Here is a 17,853-nt window from a genome sequence, read left to right on the forward strand (position 1 = left end):
TCAGCAGAACAGGCCCTCCTGAGTCCTCTTGGAAGAACAGACTTTGTTATATGCTGATTAGATATTGAACCCAGCAGCTACTTTCTCGTGCCAACTAGTCAAGAGCTTGGGTCTGGGGCACACAGATGATGTCTACTGACAGGGATGCAGATGATCAAGACAGGAGGCTGGGATGATGGTGGCTACCACAAAAAAGATGGCTGTGGAAGATGCCAGTATTGCTTTTGAAGAACAACGTATAATAAAGCCATTTGTGCAGAATATGAGGAGCATCCCAGAGTTAAAGGAAGAAATAAGAGAAACAACTCCAGAGTTCACAAGCTGCTTGGAATGGCGTCAGGCCCCCACATGATGACTGCTTAATGATACCCTGTCAGATGAAAGATGTTTTCATTAGCTGTTCTCAAGAAGAAACCCAGGAAATGTTAGAAGCAGCAAAGAAAATTTGCAAGAAGAAATTGATGCCATAGAAACCAGATTGGCACCCATTCCAATCTTCTTCAAATGGTATGGAAGGGAAACTCATTTGGGGCTGAATGATTGCTTACTGGGTTAAGAGCACCTAACCCTCTTCCAGAGGACCTCAGCTTGATTCCTAGTGCTCACAAGCACCTGTGACTCCAGCTCCAAGGGATCTGATGCCCTCTTCTGGCCTCCTTGGATACCTGCACTCACATGCATATACACACATATATAATGCATACTTTTTTTTGTTTTGTTTTGTTTTGTTTTTTGAGACAGGGTTTCTCTGTGTAGCTTTGTGCCTTTCCTGGAACTTGCTTTGGAGACCAGGCAGAACTCACAGAGATCTGCCTGCCTCTGCCTCCCGAGTGCTGGGATTAAAGGCGTGTGCTACCACCGCCCAGCAAATGCATACTTTAAAAGTAAATCTTTAGCGCAAAGCTAAAAAAAAAAAAAAAAGTAAATCTTTAAACATTTTCATTTATTTAATGGAAACTTGCCTGTTTTCACAACTTGCTTATTTATTTTTAGAAGAAGACAGTATTCATAATATGCATTTTGCATAATGAGTAAGTCAAGTTTAGGAGCTTTGTGTTGTGTTATGAATAAACAAACAAATAAATAGTCTTGTATGCCAGGTTGGAAGGAGGCACAAGGCTACACAGTGGCTTGATGAGATAAAGGAGAAGGAAGCTCCTAGACAAGGTGCAATGAGATGGGTATTGACGAATGACTGTACGTAGGCGTTTGTTGAGTGGGTACATTATGGGCATCCCTTCACTATTTAGATAGTCAGGCTTCTGGATACATATGGGCTAAATGAAAATGATACACACAGGAACCTTGTGGCTAAGGAATCTGAAGCCCAGAGAGGCAAAATGAACTGCTCTGTGTTACACAGCATTTAGAGACAGATCAAAGACTCCAACTCCCTGGGTCCATTTCTTTCCTTATTGGGCATGACTCCAGAGGACAGACAGACAGGCAGTGGTGAGAGTACACCTTCCTGCTCTGAGTGTGCCGGTGCAGGGTTACCCCAAGCCACTCACTCCTGCGCCCACATCAGCACAAATAGATATATACCATGGTCCTTTAGTTTCTGTGTTCTGCACTTCTCTCCTCCTCTCAGGCTGGGCGAATATCAACTTTCAGATATGGTAGGCCAGAGCCTTCCTGTAGCTGGTGTCACCTGCATGGTGTCACCTGACTGGGTGGGGTGAGCACGGGGCAAGCTGCGGAGTGAACCAGTTACTTTAACGTTGCTGTGACCGTGACCTCGGACAGAAACAAGGAGGGAGGGCTTATTTGGGGTCACATTCCCAGAAGGCATGGCGTTCAGAGGGGTGGGAGCTAGTGGCAGCTCCTCACAGTGCAGCCGATGAGGAAGCAGGGAGCTGTGGGCTGTAGCCTTCCAGCGCCTACCTCTCGTGGCTGCTTCTGCCACCGAGGCCCAACCCAAAATAACCCACAGACTCCCAAAATACTGCCACCGGTTGGAGGTCAAGAGACTGTAGGGACAGTTGACACAGAGGATGGAGGCTGAAGTGGGTGGCTTTTTATGACCCCACTTCAGTAGTAGTTACATGACACCGCGTGGCTGCAGCCTATCATTTAAGGCAGTGCCCAGCTTCTGAGTTGTTCCAGGCCACAAGATATGAACCTTCCCTCTTGACTCGGAGGGGCAGGGCCCTCAGAAAACATTTAAGAACAAGTGTTGTCCCAGCTATCGTTGGAAAATACGGCCTGCCGTGCCCAGTTCACACCCGAATTTAACAGAGCTTCCAGTCTCTGTAACAGTTGAGTTTATTACAGGCTCCTCGGCTGTTTGCATTTTAAATGTCTTGGAGTTCTTCCCTACCTCAGCTTCATAAAAGAATGTTTCTTACCATGTCTTCAAACGCTGACAAAAACAACTGGCTGACCCGTGTTACAGACCTTGATCCGCCTGGTTTCTGTGTTGGTTGTTAAGTGTGGATCAAGTTGCAGCTTTCCCGTAAGGACACCGGAAGTGGTAGTGCCATGTGAAGAAGGGTTTTCTCTTCTTCTTCCTCCCAACGCAGCCGTCATTTCTCAGGTTTCCACATGTGCACAGCTGGTTCCTGGACTCTCTCCTCTCTCATTTCCTCGTTGTGTTCACTGTTTCTCTCCACAGCCACATTTTTGTAATTTCCATGTGGCCTGTGATCTGTCTCAATAGCTTGTTGGACAGGCCCGCTAACCTTATTTTTCCTTTGAGGGGGCGTATCTTGGCCTTTTGCTCACCCACTTAAAAAGATGAAGAAGCAGCAGCTTATATTGTGGGCTCTGATGGCTGGGTGGTTAAGAACACACACTGCTCTAATAAATTCAGTTCCCAGCACCCATATTGGGTGGCTCACCCATAACTCCCGCTTCCAGGGATCCTACACCTTCTTCTGATCCCCAAGGACATCCACACATACCCCGATACATATGCAATTAAAAGTAACAAAGTAAATCTTCTTTAAAAGCCAGTACATAAGTGACTTACACAATTCTCTGGGATAGTCACTAGATTTTGTATTGGAAAGGCATACAATCTATCAATCCACTATTGACACCAGTAATTGGTATCTTTTTTTTTTTTTTTTTTTTTGGTTTTTCAAGACAGGGTTTCTCTGTGTAGCTTTGCGCCTTTTCTGGAGCTCATGTGGTAGCCCAGGTTGACCTCGAACTCACGGAGATCCGCCTGGCTCTGGCTCTGCCTCCTGAGTGCTGGGATTAAAGGCATGCGCCACCACCGCCCAGGCTAATTGGTATCTTTTAATATATGAATCTGAAAAGTTTTGTTTCTTTATAGGTCTCTGTTGGTGGTTCTCAACCATGTTTAACATTTTTCTCATAAGAGCCTTGTCTATTATTAAATTTGTTTCAAAGTTCATTTTAACTTCTGTTAGTATTAGAAATACATCTTTTAAAATGCTGTTTCTGAACTTTATGTGGTCAGGATATACAATGTGCCTGTCTTGAGATATTTATCTCATGTCCACGCACCTTACCAAACTCTTCTTTTCATTATTTGTGGGTATTTATGATTTCTACGTAGACAACAGTATCTTGTGCAAACAATGGGCTTTAGGTTTTTCCTTCCATATCTTTATGTTTCTCATTTCTTTGTGTTATTTTATTGTGATGTCCAGGGTCTCCAAAGGGAAGGTACTAGGAATTACAGCAGCAGAAATCTTTATCTCCTACAGAGTTCTAAAGAGGATTTAAACAACATATCCCCTGGTTATCCAGTGTTTGTTCATAGGCTTTTGTAGGTGTTCTTTTATGAAGTCAAAGGAGATTTTGTCTCTTTCAAATTTGCTGAGTTATTTTTAGACTCATGAGTGGACATTGAACTTTATTGAATCAATTTTTTTTCATTTATGAGATGAACTATAATCTTTCTCCTTTAATTCCTGTAGTAGAATGCTAGGATTGGGTTTGGCTGTAAATGACTAAAACCCCCAAAGTATTGGCTTTCCTGTGAGGGAGTTGTCTTTCTTAGAGATGAATATAGAGCAAACAGTACAGGAGCAGTCTGGTAAGAATGCACCAGGAGATGCTCCAGGCCACAGGCGTGACACACTTCTTCCAGTGAGCTGACGCTGTTGGTCCAAGATGGCACCCTGGCTGGCACAGCCCTTTGTCCCAGGGCGGGTAGGAGGGTGGGACAGAGACAAAAGGCTAACTCACTTGAAGAAGGGCTCCTGGAAGTTGGTGCCTGAGATCTCATGTTTCCTTGGGGATTTTCACATTCATGCTCCTATAAACATGATTTTACTCTACATATAGGCTTTGGTTTTGATATGGCTGAGCTGTAAAAACTAGAGGTTATTCATTTCTGGAAGGTTTGACATTGCTTATGGGGAAAACCCTCTTTGGAAGGTTTCATTGTGTGTGCACATAGAGAAAGTATCCAAATATGCAAGCCAAACATATTTATATTTCCTGAACAAACTCTCGTTACCTACAAAACAAGACTGTTTCCCTATATACAACAGAACCTTCAGAAACCACAGCATGGGCATGAAAGCATTATCTCCATCCACTCCTTATGCTCTTTGTGGGTTCCTGTAATTGTCCCAGGGAAGTCCTTTAGAGCCAATGATTCAATGTTGAAGTCTCTCACTGTCCACCTCTTAGATGTGAGACGGAGGCAGACCTGCAGACCTGCCCTGCTTTTCCCATGCCCGAAGCTCTCACAGATTACAGGCCGTTTCCTGGAAGATACACTTCACTATGACTTTGTCTGTGGCTCCTGGTGACTAGATTCAGGTTTGACTCCTCTATAGGAATGTTCCAGGAGTGTTAAGTGTTGAGCTGGAATGCTTTCTTTATTGGTGGCTGCTTCTAAGCCAACAGCAGTTTTAATGTTTATGGCTTATTCACTACTGAAGGATGTTTCCATTCCTAAGGAGCTGTCCTCTTCAGGCTATCTTTTAAGTTGACATTTTGATCTGTTGTAACTTCCTGTCAGATACAGTGACTTCACCCTGTTCCGATGCTGATGGTCTGCTCTTTGGTCTCTTGAAGAGTGCTTGTCAGGCTTCCCCATCATAAAACCTTGGAGCGAAAGGATCCTTTCCCATCCCCTTCACAATGAACAGCATTTTGTGGGAAGGTGTTTTGAGGGTGTCTAAATATCCCATGCGTCATTAAATGTCCCCTCCCTCCTTCCTTCTGTCTCTAATATCTTGGGCTCCTGGTCTCATGATTTTATTCAGGGTCTGTGTGGCCATTATTTATTTTGATGCACAGAGTAACCCAGCTTTGCCCTATGGGAACCCTTTCTGGTTCTTTCTGAAATGTCCCAACATTCTTTGAGCATGTACTTTTGACATCCCAAGCTGTTCCATGTTTACTGTGTATTCCCTACCCCTGGGCTTGGAGTCAGTCATGTTTGCAAGAGGCTTTGACTCCATTGCTTCTTGGGGAAGGGTGCCCTCCCCAGGCATTGTCAGCAGAGTAACCAAAAGAATGTATCTCCCTATGGGTCCGTGCCTCCACCCCCAATTCTATGCCGACACCACAGGATTCACTCTTTCACGGTCTTCTCACTCAATCATATAGAACTCTCCCATGACTCCACTGGCCCAGTGTGTGGACATCCTCCTCTCTCTGCCTGGAGCTGACAGCTGGTGCTGGGCCCCACCCTCCTCATGCCCTAGGGCCTGGCACAGGAGAGACAGGTAGAAGTGAATGTTAGTCGCCCTCACCCACTCAATGCTCAGTCTGACACAATAATCCAGACTTCAGAAATTCAAGGCTTATTTTACGAGCTTGTCTCCTCCTTATGCACTGAAAGGGAAGCATTTGCTTTCCGAATCAGCAGGAACTCCTAAGCCCCGCCCCTGCCACACCTTCTTCCCTCCCCTTTGGCGCTTCCTGCCCATCTCTTTCCTCCACGTTTATTTTACTTGTCACTCTCTTTGAATCTCATATTTGCAGCCTGATGCTGTCACTGCATTGGGGGTCTCTGTCTTCTCATCTGAGACATGGGAGAGGGACGACCACTGTAAATTCTCTCTTTTCCAAGCACAGGTCCTGAGCCACATCCTTTATGTGTTCCTGCTCTATTTATTATTGCGTAATCCTTCCTCTGCCTCTCATTCTCTTCGGACCTCCCTCCCTGCTTCCTCTTTTTGTGATTCCCCTATCTCTGCCTTCCAGCCTTTACTTCCTGTCTTAACCTTTCTCAAAATCTAGCTCTCCGGCTCTCTGGCTTTCTGTTTCTTGAGTGACTCTGTCTCCCTTCACCCTCTTTTCTTTCCTGACCCTGGCAGCTTTGCTGGGAATCCTTCTCTGAACTCATTGCTACCTGGTTCCTGCCTCCTGCTTCCCCCCCCTGCCCCCCCGCCACTGCTGTCTAGTTCTTCCCTTGTCTAGTTCCTACCCATCTCACCATCCTTGACCAGAGCTCCCTTTCCGTGGTACCCTGGCGGAGGACTAGGAGTTGATGCTGTGTGGCTTCTTCTTCTCCCCGCTATGGCAGTAAGAGCCACTATGAGGCTGGCTTGGGGGAGCATGCTGGCCCAGCTGGATGCCTCTGTCTCAAAGGAGGTTTTGCAAGCAAGAAATGGCACTCAGATGGCAGGAAGCTGACCACAGCCTGAACTCTAAGAGCAGACAGCAGGTCCACAAGCAACCCCAGTCCTGGTGGGCAGTACAACCACATGCCACGGGCACACACACACACACACACACACACACACACACGCACACGCGCACGCGCACGCGCGCGCACACACACACACACACACACACACACACACACACACACACACACACACATCTCCCCACAGCCTGGCACTCGGCTTCCCTGGGAACTGCTGCTTTTGGTCAGTTTCCCCTTAGGACCACTTCCTCCCTCCCTTTGAAGTTGACTCCAGCCTTAATTGCCAGCTCTGGCTGCATCCTGGCCCCTGAAATGTTCTCTATGCAAGTGTGGATGAAGATTCAGTGGGGAGGGAACAAGGATGGCCCCATCTGCAGTTTAGGAGCTCACTGACACCCCGTCAGGCTGGCAGAGTCTACATCTTATAGTGTGGCTTCCATGCTTTTCTAGAACTCAGCTCTAGCATGTGATATCTGCAGTGTATCCACAGTTCCAGGTGCGCCCATGACACCATAGGACCTCCAGAGTCACGTTGCAAGGCAGGCACTTTTGTCCTCCACATCACAGCCGAGGTCACAGGTCAGGTCAGCCTAACTCCTGTCATATTGTTCTCTGTTCATAGGCAACCCAGGCTTGAAGAGATGGGTGGGGGAGGAGATCAACTGAGTTGGCAGTTGGACCAGCTTTGGGGAAGGCTCAGCAGAATGAAGCATGTTAGACCTCCTGCCCCAACAGGGGCCGCGCCAGAGTTAGCCAGGATGACACAATGTGCCTGGACAGACGCTTTAGGGTAAGAGCTGGGAAGAGAGACACATCACAGCCCCTTTAGAAGGAAGAAGGGCCGGGCCTGCCTGTCTAGGCATGGCACCTGGTGGTTTATCAACACAGAGGACCTGCTTCCTCCCTGGCTCACCATCCAGGGCCAGGGAGCCCTGAAGGATCAGCATCTGTGCTGTACACTCTGCAACTCCTGCAAATACTGAGTCAGGTGGGCCCTCCTGGGCCACTGGCCAAGGGGGAAAATGGGAAGCTGTTTAGGATACAAATGCTTGCACCCTATTCCCCAGGACACTGTCAGTGCTCAGTTCACATAAATGAGGCTCCCTCTTACCATACACTATTAGGGCTCATGGCTTCTGTATCTCCCACTTATGCCCATTTGCTGTCAGCTTTATGCAGGTGGCAGGTCCTGCTGCAGCCTGCCCACCACTGCTTCTGTTATTTAGCTGTGGATGAGGATGACGTAGCCGAGGTTCATTCACCTGCACAGCCGTGAGGATGGAGGGGCAAGAAGCACCAGACTGGGGATCTCCTTCCCAAGCCAGTTGCTCTTAACTTCTGCTGTGCCTCGGCCTCCATCAGGTCCCAAGTGTCTGCCTGCTCTGCCAGATTATGGCAGTCACCCTTGTCTGCTGACATCAAAAGGGCTAGCAGAGCAGGAGATGGGAGGCAATGGAACCCACACGCATAGAGACTGCATCGCAACAAGCAGGACTAGTGGACAGGATGCCCTGGAGAACTTCATGAGGGATCAGTGTAAAGGAAAGGCCCTGTGAGCCCAGGACTGGGAGCACGGCCATGCACTGCCAGAAGATGCTGGCCCTCCTGTGTAGAGGATGTTGGCTTGCTCTGAGTGAACCACACCAAGGTTGAGGAGATACAGAAGCAGACTTGTAATGCAGCACCAGCAGGAGAGGTCGTAGACCAAGACACATATGGTTCTGGACACTGCCTTCCCATGAGAGCATCTCTCCATCTTCAGACCTGCCCTCAGAAGACCAGGGGACCAGCTCCACATGACATTCCTTCACTGGTTTTCTTGTTTTGGGCAGGACCGACAGCTCAGAACAGACAGTTGTGTGACTGGTGTTCTTCCTCTTCCTCTTCCTCTTCCTCTTCCTCTCCCTGCCACAGCCCCCCGTGTCTGTCTGTCTATTTCTGTCCTTCTCTGTCTGTCTCTGACATTCTCTGTCTGTCTCCCCCCCCCCAACTCCACATGTGTGTGTTGTATGTGCTGGGGAATGAATCCAGGCCTTGTACATGTTACGCAAGTGCTTTACCACTGAGCCACACCTTAGCCCTCAGGTTTTTGAGACTGGGTCTCACTATGCAGCTCAAGTTGACCCCAAACTTCCTGCCCCTGACTCCCAAGTACTGGGATTACAGGTGTGTACCACCATGCTTCTCTTTCTTTTTCTTTTTTTTTTAAATTTGCTTTTTGAAGCTGTATAGAACCTGGCTTTGCTTTCTGCAGAGTGTGCCACCGGAGGACAGGGAGCCCACAGGTTGATTTCTTGTCCTGGGATAAATATCTGGAACAGATTAGGAGTGACCGACAAACCCCAAATGGAGACATGAGGGTCCTTACACCCCATCAGGGTGGCAGATTTACGCTTACTCCAGAGGTGTGAGCCAAGCCCCTCACGGAGATGCTGCTCTTGCACACTGCTGGCTTACAGCTGGTGCTCACAGTGGCGGGTGAAGTGTGCACTTGACATCCTCCCAGGTTGCAGGATGAGCCCATTTAACCCAGCCCCATGTGTGTCTGCAATAAGCTTCCCCAGCCTCAGAGCACACCCTCCCCCCAACACACACTCCACTTTAATCGCATTTCCTTTCCTTTCAGGGAAACTTCGCACCAGGAGGTGTTTAGATACTGGACAACTTACTTCCCACCTCACACTTTCTGGGTGGTCTGGGGTGACTGAGCTCCACATGCTTCACACTGCAGTACATTCCATTCACTTCTTAGACACGTGCAGAAGGCCATAGTGTCACTTTTCCCTTCAGACTCCACGGCAGGTGGCGGGTGCCACTTGAGTATCGAGTCTGTGCTTTCTGTCTCTGTCCTATGCTCTCTGGACTCTGGCCTGGTCCTCTGCACCTTGAGCCCCTCACCTTCCAGAGCTGCTAACATGCTGCCATGAAGCCTGGCTCTCACTACAGGTGTGCCTGATGGCAGGAGGCAGTTCACTAAGAACTCTAGCGGAGGTCAGTGAGTGAAGTCCTGGTGCCCTCTGCTGGAAGAAATGCTGTGACTACATTCTAAAGTGCATTTAGTCCATCTGCCTGTCATCATTCTGCTATTCACGTATTCACCTGCCTATCCGGGTACCAATCATCCATCCACCCATCCTCCCACAAATCCTTTGATTCACTCACCAACATTCTCATCCATCTATCCATCCACTTATCATCCATCCATCCATCTAATGATATATTTATCCCTCTACCCATCCATCTATCTATCCGATTATCATCCATCCATCCATCCACCCACCATCTGCCTACAAGTCCATGATTCTATCCATACACCTACTACAGCCACAGCTCAGTATCACTTGTGTCCCAAAGGCACCTTCCCTTTTCACTGGGCTTTTCATTGTAGCACCCCCAAGTCCTCCTCTGCACCAGTCCCTGCACAGGCCTCAATGCCACTGTGAAGGATAAACAGAGCCCCCACCTGCATGCTGCTTTCCCATTTGCAGAAGCCTTAGGATCCCCATTTTATGGACAGGGAAAGTGAACCACGGTACTGCCCACAGCAGGGCAGGAGGGGATTCTCTTAATCTTGCTCTATTACGTTATAACAAAGCTTAGGAGACACAGAAACATCACACAGTGCCAAGGTAGTGCCACCATGTCACGACACTGTCATGACTTCTATAAGAACAGAAGGGATGGCTGACGTGTTTTAAGACATTTTCAAGGGTTGTTATTGTACTTACATGTGTCTGGCCTGGTGTTCTGCCTCCCACAGACTTTCTTCCCGTGGGTTGTTCTGTCAGTCATTTGGTCAGAGTATGACAAACTAGTGGATGCAACCATTTTCCCTGCCCAGCCATTCCCAAATTGCAGATTCAGGAGCAAAATAACCAAGAGTTGTGTTGAACGTTTACATCCCAGGTAGCTTTCCCTCATTAGGCGACTAGAGCATAATGCCATACTCTGCTTGTCCCCTTCAGAATTCAGAGAGATACTTCTAGAACATACAGCATGTGCCTTGCACAACTGTGTCACCCCATGAAAGTTACCTTCTGTGTGTCTCAGTTTCCTCATCTGCAAAATGGGACAACAGTTGTAGCATTGGGAACATTAAGTCTAAGCCACACCACTCCACACAAGCTTGATTTCTATTTTCTCAGCTGGAGTGCTGCAGTCTGCTGTGGCTTTTCACCCGAGGCCACTGCTTCTCACCAGGCAGTCGGCTGTCCATGGGGCTCCACAGCCTGACCCCAACTTTAAATTTTTTTAAATTATTAATTAATTTATTTTGAGTGTGTGTGCCAGAAGGAAACTGTGGAAGTTGGTTTTCTTTCTCCACCATTCGGGTCCCCAGAATCGAATGCAGGTGGTCAGACATGGCAACAAGCACCTTTACCAGCTGAACCATCCTGCCAGGCCTGTCTTGAGCATAGACTCTTCTGAGCAAGGGCCTCTGGGAGTTGCCACAGTTTGACTGTACATTTTCTGTTGCAATCCTAGTATTAGGAGGGCTAGGAAATGACCATCCCAACAAGATGATGGAGCTGGAGCTAGAAGTCTGTGAAAGGCATTTACCTAAGTAGAAGGCCTGGGTTGGGTCCCTGGAACCACAGAATAAATGAAGAGTTGAGTCGTGAAATATAGGAATATTCTCCTGTATTTGTGCAACACAGGGGTAGTCTTTTTGCTGAGGAAGACAGGGATCCAGCAAATTGTCATAGGTGGTAGCATGGGACAATATACTGGTATGTCACAGGGCTCTGGCACTAAGCCCCTGTGACAATGATAGTGATGATAAAGATAATGGAGAGCCAAGAGAACACACTTACAGTCACATAGTTCTTAACAGGGATCCAGTCTGAGGAGCACATTGCTGGACACTTGCATGGTTGTGTGACCATCAAAGTCTATACATACAAGCCTTGAGGGGCATACATCAAGCCTGAGTCATGCTTAGACCACACAAGCACACTGTCACATATGCAGTCTATCATTGTAGGGAATAAGGGACGTAAATTATGATCATATAATTGAGGGCATGTGGTTGAAGGAAAGCTTCTATAAAACCTAAATGGATCCTTCACGCCCTGCAGGGACAGCTAAGGTACAATGGAGGCCCACACTCAAGAACTGATGGCAGCATTCAATCATGACCTCTTCTGCTCTAAAGGAGGGACATTGATGGACAAGGATGGGACCCCAAGTCACATGGGGCAGACATTTAGGAGACCAGGGAGGAGTGTAAGAATTTTAAAACTTCAAGTTGCCCTGAACTCCTTTACTAGTAAATACAGTCCCTGCAGGCCTTTCTGAGCACCCCCATGGCTATTCCCCACCCTGAGAACATGTCCTCATCACTTCATTCCTTTCAGACCACAGCCAGGGTTCCATTCCAGCAGAGCCTTGAGAACCCCAAGGTACAAACTGCTAGCCATCAGTTTCAATACTGGCATGCAAAAGGATGGATCTGACCCCTGATGACAGAAGTCACCCAGTCCTGAGGCAAGAGAGGGGAATGGAAAGGCTCTATGACCATGAACTTGGAGGACCCGAAGATGGAGGCCCACCTTGTTCTGAAGAGCAATCTTCCTGGGAGGCTGACTTGGGGTGCCATAAGATGAGGCTCGAGTGACATGCTCCAGTGCCCAGCCTCACATGCAGTGAAAGACTTCGAATTCCATGCCAGTCCCCAAAAGTTTAGATCAAGAGGAAAAATGCTGAAATTTAATTGGGCCCAGTTCACTGATACAGGAGCTGGTTTCAGGATCTAATATTTTGCCTCGATCTCTCAATAGTCTTTCCATCTGCTGGATGGATGAGTGGGAGGGAGTTTGGATTCAACAACGGCCTCACTCTTAAAGAGGAAATGTCAGAACCTCTTTAGAACAGGGAGAGGGATGCATCTGGAGGTGGGGAGAAACAGACACACTGGGGAAGGTAAACATGGCTCCTGCTGGCAGGAGGGTGCTCCCTCCACCAGAGCAAAGAGGAATGCATGCATGGAGTAGGGCCCTGCTCATGCTGAAGACCTCTGGGAGTCAGAGGCCACTGTGGGGGTGAGGTAATGGACGTTCTTGGAGATTGGTGTGGGTAGCCTGAGAGCCTAAATAGGGAAGAGCCCTTGACCATCAGAAACAAATGAGTGGACACAATTCCCAGAATGAGCTACGGGTACAGAGTGATTGTGGATTGTGTGCTTACGGGATCTGTGGGGATTTTTTTAACTCATTGCACCATCCCTGACACCACAGGCAGGATGTTTTGCCATGGAACTAATAGAGATAAAATGAAGAAAAAGGTTACAGGTCAGACAAAGTGGCTTGGGCATGTAGTTGGTTGGTAGAGTACATGCCTAACATATGCACAGGTCCTGGGTGCAGTCTCAAACACTGCAAAAAATCAAATCCTTTTTAAAAAGATTGGCAAGACTTGAATGGGACATAAGCTTGTGAGTAGATGTGAGCTGGCATTGCCCAAAGAGGCAACCAGACAGCCCACTAGACACAGGAAAGGGCATACTTTCCACTGATCTGCTGCAGTCAGATAAACTGGGGAGTTTCAAAAGATGCTTTTTCTTCTTCTGTACAAGCATCTGGCTCTGAGGCCTGCAAGATAACCAGGTAGTTATATTAACCTGGGAGCGGCTGAGTTACCTCTGCTGTGGGCACCACCATCTCTCGTGGATGCTCTGGCCTTATAGTTTAGTCTTGGCCCTATGATAGGAAGAAAGACTTCCAATGTTTGGGTGACTGAAGAGGCATCAAGGTGAGGTAGAACATGTTCCAGCCCCAGAGGGCATTAGGTCAAGTTAACTCTGCATGATCGTTCATGTACAAAACATCTTAAATAAGCAATGTGTTTCTACAAGCCTGGCCAAGTAGAATCTGACTCCTGGGGCAAGATAGCAAAGGGGCAAACACGCTGTGAAGAGAGAGATGCCATGCCTTCCACCTTAGTCGTCCTTCAGACGTATGCAAAGAGAGTTGGTGTTTTCCACGGCAAAGCAAGTGGGGAGCTGAGAACGCACTGCCCAGGAGCAGGACCCCAAAATTAGTGAATTTTAAATTCACCCAAAGCAAGAGTTGCCACCAGGCTCCGACTGGACATCTGAGTCCATCCTTGGGGTTTACCAAAGGCATTTTATAACGTGGGTTTTCCCTTGGCGGTGGTTTCCAGCCTGCCTTCACGTGTTCCTTGATCATGAGGGATCTGAGCAGTTCACTTGTGAGGCCATCCTGAGGTCAGCAGGCTTCATCACAGGGGCCCTGTAAACACTCTGTGGCCTGGCCCAGCGTTCTGTGACAAGGGATCAGGGATGGAGCAGAAGTGTGCTTGGAGTGGGCAGTCAATTGAGGGCTCAGAGGGTCCCCTCACTTCCCCCCTTGTGGTGATCTCTGTCTCACCCTTGGGGAGAAAGATGGCAGCCTTAAGTAGTTCTGCTTGACAGTCAAATGCTACCTGGGTTCATCATGGTGAGGGTGCCTTGCTTCACACCCAGTTCCTAGTCTGCAGTCCCCAGCCTCAGAGCCTCATGAGGCAGGATGAGGCTGAACACTAGGTCTCGCCGAGGCAAGTGGATGCCATGGATCTTCTTCCATGGTGGAGGGAAGCTGGGAGGTTACTAGACACACACTCTGACTGCCACTGAGTGCTAGCTGTCAGGAAGGGCAAGCAGGACACTCTTGGCCTGGGCCTTCCCAACGGAGAATGCGGTGGTTATTCACCCAGTTCCAGAAAGACATGATGAAAGCAGGCACATGCAGCAGGTAGGCAGGTCACCGCCTGGCTCTCCCAACCTGGCAGTGAGAGATCTAGGGGAGGAGATATGAGGCTGAAGCTCTGAAGCCCCTCACCCATCTATCCCCTGCCCACAGGGCACAGCCAAAGCAATACCAGATCCCTGAAGGCCTGAAGTGAAATCAAAGGCTTGAGAGACATGAGCAGTCATCCTTATCTCACCCTATTAACTTGCATTTCTTAAAAATAAATTAACATTTATTTATTTGTTGTGTGTGTGTTTGTGTACCATGTGTGTGGGGTGCTCACAGAGACCAGAAGAGGGAGTCAGATTCCCTGGATCTGAAGTTGCAGGCTGTTGTGAGCAGTCCAGCATGGATTCTGGGAAGTAAACTTGGGTCATCTGGAAGAGCAGCAAGTGTTTTTAACCACTGAGCCATCTCTCCGGCACCCACACTGGCATTTTGACTGAGGGGGAAAAAAGGTGGATGTTCTGGAGGACAAAGATGATTGTCGCGAATGCAGCCTGAGATGACGCAAAGGAAAGCTTCCCTTCAGCTGCCTTTACTGCACTGGGTCCACACAGTCCCTGACACCTGCTCTGTGGCTCTTGTCCTAGCAAACATGATCCGTCCTGTTCCTACCAGGAAGTACATCAGGAGTGGTGTGGGGAAAGAGCAGCAGAGGTCTCTATTATTTTGTCCCCAGTGCTATCCAGCACTCCAGTTCTCTGTCATAACAGGGCTCAGGGGACCCTGGGTAAGCTGGATATCCCACAGAGTATCATCGCGGTAGATTCTATTGATGCCACTTTGCTAATTGGACCTGATGCCAAGGGGGTAGGCAGAATCCTAGATGTCCCAGTGGCAAATGCTAGGAGAGCCATCAGTGCTTGAGGCTATCACCCCAGGGCCCAGGTGGCCTAAAGCCGTATTGGAACATCCTTCCTTCTTCCCTCCTTCCTTCCTTCCTCTTTTCTTTCCTTTTTGTGTGTGCACGTTCCTGTTGTGGGGCGTGGGGGCTGTAGGCGTGGCTGCAGTTGTGTAGGGGGGTGGGTTGGAGGCCAGAAGTCTACCTTGAGAAGTCTACTTTGAGCATTGTTTCTCAGGATTCATGATCCTTTTTAAATTTAATTTTAAAAAAAGACTAGAATTGCCAGGCGCTGGTGGCGCTTGCCTTTAATCCCAGCACTCGGGAGGCAGAGCCAGTCGGATCTCTGGGAGTTCGAGGCCAGCCTGGGCTACCAAGTGAGACCCAGGAGAGGCACCAAAACTACACAGAGAAACAAAAAGACAAAAAAAAGCATAGAATATTTCATTGTCATTTACAGACAGATAGCAGTTGGGTATATATTCTATTCTTCATACTTGTTCACAAATTAGGAAAACAACAGCTTTTAACCAGCTGGTGGCTGGTTTTGCATTTTCAGGACATGATGAGGCAAATTCATTAACAGTGGAGTTTTGCTTTTCCCTCTTAGTTCCAGAAAAAGTGACCCACCTTTTGACTTATGAGACTGGAAGGTTAACATGCACCTGACTTCACCATTTGTAACAACATCCTGACAGTCATCCACATCCACTTAAGGAAGGGTACTCTGGAATACTTTTCAGAGAGGAGATGAAAGGAGGCTGATCTTTCTGTAAGGTCCACAGCACATGTCTGGGAAGTCCAACATCTCGGGCTTACTTCCTGCAGCATTCAGGGCCTCCTGAAAAGCTTCCATGCTCTTGATCAGCCTCATTATTTTGGCCATTGTGGGAAGGCACCTGATGAACTACTGAAGAAACAGACCTGAGGCACCACAGCATGCACTAAATTTAATATAATTTATTATTGTGTGTGCGCATGTCTGGGTGTGTATGTGCATATCCTTAGCACTTAGGTGTACAAGATGACGTTGGCTGTCAGTCAGCCACTTCTCCCACACTCTAGGGTTCCGTCAATAAGTGGAAGTAGCTTTGACAGCTAGAATGTAACCTGCACATGACAGCATGGACTTCTATTATGGCGATGACACTGCTGAGTGTCTAAGTGACCAGCAGCAGAGGTCGCTGCTGAGCAACAATTCTAGTAGTGGGGAAGGTATCTGGCAGCTATCTGGAGATTGAGTCTATCAGATCTCTCCCTCAGATGATCCCTTTCCATACAAGAGTTAGGAGTTGAACTGCACATGTGTCTGTTTCCCTCACCCCCAGTGCTTTTGCTGAAGCCAGGATTACAGTCACACAGACCACCCAATCTTTTACAAGTGTCCAATGACACCCCTGACTGGAGGAGGCATTTTACTGCCGGACACAGAAGCAGGGATCTCGCTGGCAGCTTCACCTCATCCGTCACCCAGAGTGCTGGGGACAATGACAGGGTCAGTTGGGGACAGTATTGTACAAGACTGGGTGTGGTCTAGTGGCCAAATGTGCCATCCCATAATCAGAGCAATGGGGCAGGAACCAAGGAGTGAAGATGGGGGCAGTGGGGGGGGGGATGTCTCTCACTCCCATCGCACAGACGCTCTGCAGGAGGGTTGCTGTTCATTTATTGTCCATTTCTGTTATCTCGGACTTGGGCTTCTGGAGCACCTCAATCTTTAACAGTGGTTCTCAACCTTCCTGATGTTGCAACCCTTTAATACAGTTCCTCGTGTTGTGGTGACCCCCAACCATAAAATTATTTTCATTGCTACTTCATAATTGTAATTTTGCTACTGTTATGACTAATGTAAATATCTGTGTTTTCCGATGGTCTTAGCTTACTCCTATGAAAAGGTAGTTTGACTTCAAGGGGGTTGTGACCCACAGGTTGAGAACCACTGCTCTAGAGGGTACAGAGGTTCTTCTGAAGAAGTGGGCTAGATCTGTCCCTGGCCATATGGACTCCTCAGGACCCCGGGTCAATCAAAGAAGGGAGCTACTACATAAGCCTGCATGACACATCCCAATTTTTATAGGGGAATTTTGTTAGTGTCCAACAGGGGACAAGAAGGGCTATGATAAGAATACAGTATGTTAGCCCCAAGAATTGCCTTGCCCTGCAATCCTGGCTAATGGCCACCTTGTAAGGACTAGACTCAGATCCTTCAGGAGGGAAGCTTTGTTTCATCCACCTGGAAGTTTCCACAGTCCTATGACAATATCTAATTGTTCCTTCAATGAAAAACTGTCCCATCCACAATGATGGTCAGTGGCCTAGAGTACCTGACTGAAAGTCACCCGGTTGGAGCACAAGTCATCTTCATTCCAAGGAGCCATGTAAGGGCAGGACTGTTGAAGGTCACTGTCAGTCCTGCAGTGAGAACGGACTCCCCAGGGACCTCCCTAACAGATGGGCTCAGGTAAAGGACACATCCCACCTGGAGCATGGAGCAGGAAGGAGAAAGGAGATCAGGGCATTGGGGAGGCAGCTATGCGGTCCCCTAGCAGAACTGTGGGTGGTGAAGTGAGACCCGGCCCCTGTTCAGTTCCTGATCCTGCTCCCTGATAAAAATGGTGTATCTTTGAATGTCTTGGAGGTGTCCATTTCTTCCACTCTCACAAGCATGCAGGGAACAG

The sequence above is a fragment of the Onychomys torridus genome, chromosome 1 (assembly GCF_903995425.1).
Source record: "Onychomys torridus chromosome 1, mOncTor1.1, whole genome shotgun sequence".
Lineage (NCBI taxonomy): Eukaryota > Metazoa > Chordata > Mammalia > Rodentia > Cricetidae > Onychomys > Onychomys torridus.